General features: G+C 37.7%; 1 long non-coding RNA gene across 1 annotated transcript; it reads right to left on the reverse strand.

Annotated features, from left to right (window-relative positions):
* Positions 1-4902, reverse strand: LOC137240245 (uncharacterized). Its single transcript, XR_010949650.1, has 2 exons — positions 2145-4902; positions 1-548 (listed from the first exon to the last, which is right to left on the reverse strand). It is a non-coding gene; the product is annotated as an uncharacterized lncRNA (long non-coding RNA).
* Between the last annotated feature and the right edge of the window lie 1897 nt (positions 4903-6799).

The raw sequence follows: 6799 nt of genomic DNA on the forward strand, positions 1-6799 counted from the left end.
TCTATTTACGAAAATACTATATTATATTGATAATAAACAAAATAACAAGTTCATTTACAAACGAAAAAAGAACAATTCTTTTAGAATAAAAAAATTAACAACTATATTTAAAACTCCTCCAACAAAAGGGTGTTTTCAACCCTTGCAATTTCTGCCACTGTGAGTCCTTTTGTAACAACAGAGGGTGGAAGTTGAAGCTCCCTCTCCAGTTTCAGGCATTGAAGTTTCCTGTAATAAACTTCAACCTCGACAAGCTCCAGTCGACATTTTTTTTCTCTATCCAAATTTTCACTTGGAAACTTGGTAGAGCTCTTCCTCTTCCTTATGGGTGCAGTTGGGTTTGCAGGTACTTCCTGTGCGTTCGATATTATGGAATCAGACTCAGATGTTGGAAGGCTTTCTGAAATTCTATAGCTTTCTGGTAAATTCAGTCCATCTACCACAGCTGAGTCTGATTCCAGAATATCTAGGATGGCCAAGTCTCCTTCCTCCATAATGCAAATCTTCCCACCTGCGGACCCAGTTTTTCGGGCGTTATCCCTTTTAGTCTGCAAAAAACAAAAATACATTCAAGGATAAATCTATATTTTATTATTGATTACACTCAATTAATTTGTTACGCGTGTTTTTCAGGAACGCATCTAGCATGTAAAAAGAGAATTGAGTGTATTTTAAACAATCATAACCCAACAAACATTTTTATCAAATCTCAATTTGAGATGCATTTGAAGCCTTATATATAAGTTATCTTTCAGACAAACTTTATGCCCAATGACATGAGTACAAGAAAATAAGGTGTTTTATAAGGAATTTTTCATACTATTAAAACTCCTTAGGAATTTAAGGCCTTATTGTATAAACTTTATTTTCGAATGGAAAAAGGCTTATATAAGGTTCAAAATTTTTGGTGGGATGCTATATTGCGTTTGAATGTATTTATGGTCTTTTATAATGATTTGTGTAATAAAAATAATAATGATTTGTGGTGGAGTGCAATAACGGCCGCGGAAATAGCGCCCCTGGGCGTTATTTCTTAAAAAAGAAATAGGGCCAGCGGGCGTTATTTCCTCTTTGAAAAAGCATTAAAACCCAAGGTTTTTATTTCCTTTTTCCAGTGGACGTTATTTCCCTTTCGGAGAAGAAATGAAGCCCGCAGGCGTTCTTTCCTTTTAACAGTAAATAAAGCCCGTGGGCCTTCCACAGTCATGAAATATAGCGCCACAGGCGAAAATTTGGAATAAAAAAGCGCACGATATTTTTAAACTGTTCAGGCGACTTTTAGTTCCAAATTTTCATTAACTATAACGACAAAGCGGCCACCGTGGTGTGATGGTAGCGTGCTCCGCCTATCACACCGTATGCCCTGGGTTCAACTCCCGGGCAAAGCAACATCAAAATTTTAGAAATAAGATTTTTCAATTAGAAGAAAATTTTTCTAAGCGGGGTCGCCCCTCGGCAGTGTCTGGCAAGCGCCCCGATTGTATTTCTGCCATGAAAAGCTCTCAGTGAAAACTCATCTGCCTTGCAGATGCCGTTCGGAGTCGGCATAAAACATGTAGGTCCCGTCCGGCCAATTTGTAGGGAAAAATTAAGAGGAGCACGACGCAAATTGGAAGAGAAGCTTGGCCTTAGATCTCTTCGGAGGTTATCGCGCCTTACATTTATTTTTTTTTTTTATTTATAACGACAAAGCACGACATTATGTTCATTAATATTAGTTAAAATTAAAAAAGTTAAATGTAGTAAAAAGGAATAAAAGTAAGAAAGATTACTAAAAAGAAAATCAGCACTGACAATAAGCAATAAGTAATAGATTCAGTAACGAGCAGTTTGAGATGCACTGTATTCTGGCACTTAAAAAACAACCCCAAACAGCTGTGATAAAAGTAGGAAAGATAGACAAAAAATGCACAACAACAATTAAGCAAAAGCCAATCTACAGCAACAAACATTATGCAAAATGACTCGGCAAATAACGCGCGCAGTCTTAATTGACTTTCATCAGCGGCGCTATTTCCGCGGCCGTTATTGCACTCCACCATGATTTGTGTATTGTATTAGGTACAAGTAATACAAATTCTAACAAAAACAAGTGATGCAAATAAAATTATTTGCATGTATAGGCAATAAATTGTTTTACTTACCAATGTTCGACTCTTCCATAGCCCAAACAAGTTATCCCTCGTATAAGTCCACGTTTTTTGGGCCGACGCCAGTTGCAGTGACTGGGCTTTATTTAAAACTTCCTCCCAGGCTGCCTGCTTATCTAATTTATTAACCTTCAAAATGAAATATAAGCTTAAATATGTTCTAAATACTCACAATAATTTTATAAAAATATACTTGCTTTATTCTTTTGAAAGCTAGCAAATAAAATATCTTTTTTTCTTTAATTAGCTTTAGTACGGCTAATTTTTTTTTCTATTTTTAATTTTCGGCTCTTGATCACACAATGCAAAGTGAAAAGAATCAAACACCAGAATGGAACACCTTGCACGCCCACTTTTCAATAGAACGCAAAGACTGTGCAGAGAGTGAAAATCTTTGCAAAAATACGTTCCGTTAGCAAAGCCTTTGCAAAACTAAGCTCAACACATAGTGAGATTTGCAAACAATATTGTGGAACAGAAACACTTTTTGTTGTTTTGTTGTTTTGTGGAATAGGGCCCTGGTATGTGCGGGGCGAAGAAAATAAGGAACAGATGAAAAAGAAGAGAGAATAAGTAAAAAACCGGTAACACAAATGATGGCAAAACTGCGAGAAGATTTTCTGGAGATCCTGAAATAACATCAGACATAACCGGCATAAACATCAATCTTTTGAAAAGGTTTCATACAATACTTTCATGCATAGGATGTGGGTTTCAAATAAATTCTGAAGCTTTTGACCACTACGTGACAGAGACAACGGTACTGTATTTATCGGAATATGCTTGGTACAATATGCCAGTGAGCGTATATAAAACTTTGTTTCATGGAAAGAATATAATCGTGTCTGCTATTCTTCCTACTGGTCAACTTTCGGGAGAAGGTCAAGAGATGCACGAAACACAAAAAAGTCAAGAATTTGTAGTTACTTGGATTTGCTGCACAGATTGCTGATATCGTCAGACCCGCTCATAAACAGTTTGCGGAAAACCCTTAGGTCAAAGCGGCGAGCATTAACGAGTGAAGGCTTATTATCTGAACCAGAGCATGTCGACGATATTGACTCCGACTAACTTTATACCAGTTAGAATATCACGTTTTATTTATAGGTATGTATTTCGATTCATTTTTTACAAATATATGTACCTTGACTTGAAAATAAAATTTTTTAAATATTAATCAAAAGCCTCTAAGCTGAAGTTAGGAAATCTAAACAATTTTTATTTATATTGGCACTGGAAAATGCTTTTAAAGTAGAAAATATGATTATGTGAAATTTCACCTTATATGGGGGCAAGGGGAAAAAGTGGGCGGATTGCGCCCATTTTTATTCTCAAATCAGATTTAGGTATCTGCAACCACACTGCAAAATTTCAAATGAATTGCTCCATTGGTTTGGCTCTGTTATTAATTTTGGCATACTAAAAGTGAAAAAAGTTACACTGTGCGCCGATGACTGCACAATAATGGCCACAGGCCCAGACCCACAGATCAATGAGCTTTGTAACAGAATAAACGGCTACCTCCCTGATCCCTCCAGTTTTTTCGCCTCGCGAAACCTGGCATTATCACCGACTAAATCCTCCGCGACCTTATTCACAACATGGACGTCCCAAATGTCGACCATTTGAACATCCACGTCGATGGCACTACGCTTCCGAATGTCCCACACCCCAAAATCTTGGGTGTGACGTTTGATCAGGATCTAAATTTTGGTGAGCATGCAGCCGCAATTGTACCAATAATCCAGAGCCGTAATAAATCCTCAAATCTCTTTCCGGCAGTACTTGGGGAAAAGACAAAGAAACGCTCATTACCACTTACAAAGCAATAGGCCAGCTGATTGCATGCTACGCGTCCCCTATATGGTCGCCAAGCCTAAAAACTACACACTGGAAGAAGCTACAGGCCTACCAAGATACTGCTCTCAGAACCACCACGGGCTGCCTTCTATGTCCCCAGAACACCATCTACATAATGAGGCGAGAATACTTCCCATCAGGGAGAGAAATAAGATGCTAACCAAACAGTTCCTGTTGAATACCCAGAAACCTGGGCATCCCAACAGACATCTGATTGATGAGTCAACACCGCCTAGGGGCGTAAGGAGTCATCTCCGTAAGCATTATGAGGAAACTCGGCACCTGAGAACTTAGCCGTATGAAGCAAAAAAAACACAAGCAGGTCATCAGTGAACTCCACAAAAAGGCGTCGGACCTTTATGCCAGGAATTGCCCGGTGAATCCAGTTCTCAAAGAACAGTACCCAAAACGTGCGAAAGAGGAATGCACACTCCCTACGCGAATCACTCTAGTTCAACTTCGATCTGGATACTGTTACAGGCTAAACTCTTACCTATCCAGAATCAACCCCGACATACAAAATGTATGCCCTGCTTGCAATGTGTCCCCACATGACACCAACCATCCCTTTAATTGTAAGTGGAACCAACGCCTCTAACACCTTCACATTATAGTCCCCTGTTGAAACAGCAAGTTTCCTTGGACTCTCGTTAGAGGATATTGATGACAATTTGTGATCGGTCGCACCTATTGGATGGGGCGAAGCACTGCTACAACAACAACAACATATCTCGCTAATTAAATACAGATTAAAAATTCAAATGTACCAAGAATCACACATTCTTCGTTTAATATAGGCATTTTTTAATGAATTTTAACAATTTGAATAGAACCCTATACAATAACTATATTCGTAATATTGAGTTTAACATAAAATCGCACCCCAAAACTTTGTGGAACCACATAAAGTCTAAAAAATGTTGCGCCAGGGGAGCTTACCTTGATGGCGATTCTGCGCAAACTCCAAGTGATGCAGCAGTTCATTTGCAGTTTTTCAAATCGAATATTACTCTGGATGATACCATTCATAATTTCACAATCAATCAAGACACTTTTGGGGCTCTCTGCCTTTCTTCAGAGGATATAAGTAAAGCCATTTATAAACTTAAATCCTCCTCTCAAGCAGATGTCAGTGCAAAGTTAAGATTTGCTGTTTAGTCTCTCATTTCTCCTTACCAGCACGGGTTCGTCGCTGATAGATCAACAGTTCCTAATATAGCCCTAGGTGGATTGCATTTACACTGATTTTTCAAAAGCTTTCGATAGAGTGTCTCATAGTGTTTTAAATTAACAAGCTTAGCGCAGCGATTTTCGTTCTATATTTCTGCTATGGATAAGGTACTCCTTATGCAACAGGCATTTCATATTTAATATATATTTATTAAGTCAAACGGTAACAACCTTACTGACTAGATTACAGGTTAACTTAGTACTAATTTAACAATTTTAAAATGAGGTTTACTGAGATAAGTAATAACACTTAAACAGAGACCTTGACATGGCAAAATCCTGATCAAGGCTTCTGGATAGGCGATTAAATTCAACAATAACTCTTAGAAGAGGTGCGAAACTGAAGTAATTCGAACGCAGCACTTCAACGCGGAATGTACTGTAAACCCTGAGAGCTCTGTTGAGGACATTGAAAGTCAACAGCCCGAGTAGTTCTGTAGAGTCTATGGCACCGGATATTATGTCAAAAATAAACATTACGTTTTGAACAAAACGCCTAACTTCAAGTGGCAAGACATTGAAAGCATTTATCTAGCATTGTGGTATGGCAGGGGATTAATAAAGTGCAGAGGTTCAAGGGAAAATTGTATGAAATTGCGCTGAATTCTTTCAATTCTTAAAGAGTGTGAAGAGTATATCGGATTCCAGATGACTGAGGCAAACTCTAGCTTTGAACGCATTAAGGCATTGTATAGGATTTTTTGGTATATGGTTCCTTGAAATCCTTAGTATATCGTCGCAAGAAATCTAAGTTGGTATAAGCCTTTGGTATGAGAAATTTTACATGATTACCAAAAAAGTAAAGTAAAAGTTGAGTCAAAAATGACGCCAAGACCTCGAAACTAATTAACTGTCGCAAGAGTTACATTTGAAATCGAATACCCGAAAGAAAACACATTCATAGACTTTGTATACGTAATGTGACAGCATTTACTAATATTGAGTCGCAGATTATTTTGAATGGCCCAATTATTAATAGCATTTAGATCTTCTTGCAGACGCAATGCATCAGAAGTGCAGGAGATCCTCCGAAAAAGTTTTAAGTCGTCAGCATAAAGCAAATAATTTGAATTGTCATAAGCCAATATTATTAATAAATATTAAGAACAAAACAGAACCAAGGATGCTACCTTGTGGTACACCAGAGGTTGCTGAGAATTCATAATACTTAGTTTTCTCGATTTCAACAAAAGAGATTCTATTTTCCAAAGCCCATGTGTTCAAGTTTCCACAGAAGTAATTTGTGCGAAACTGTGTCACGAGCCTTAGAAAAATAAGTATATATGGTGTCAACTTGACATCCATCCTTAAACGTAGACACAAAACTGAGAGAAAACAGCCAGATTTGTAACAGTCGAACGTACCGCAATGAAACCATGCTGACATGGATCGACTATTCTATTGATAGCGAATGATAAATTGTTTTTAAATACCTTTTCAAAAATGTTTGAACATGTTGATTGGATATTGGCCTGTAATTCTTTACTTCATTTTTATTGCCAGACTTTAAGATAAGGGTGATAGATGCCAGCTTCCAGCGATCAACAAAAACTCCAGTC

The sequence above is a fragment of the Eurosta solidaginis genome, chromosome 2, assembly GCF_040869045.1.
Source record: "Eurosta solidaginis isolate ZX-2024a chromosome 2, ASM4086904v1, whole genome shotgun sequence".
Lineage (NCBI taxonomy): Eukaryota > Metazoa > Arthropoda > Insecta > Diptera > Tephritidae > Eurosta > Eurosta solidaginis.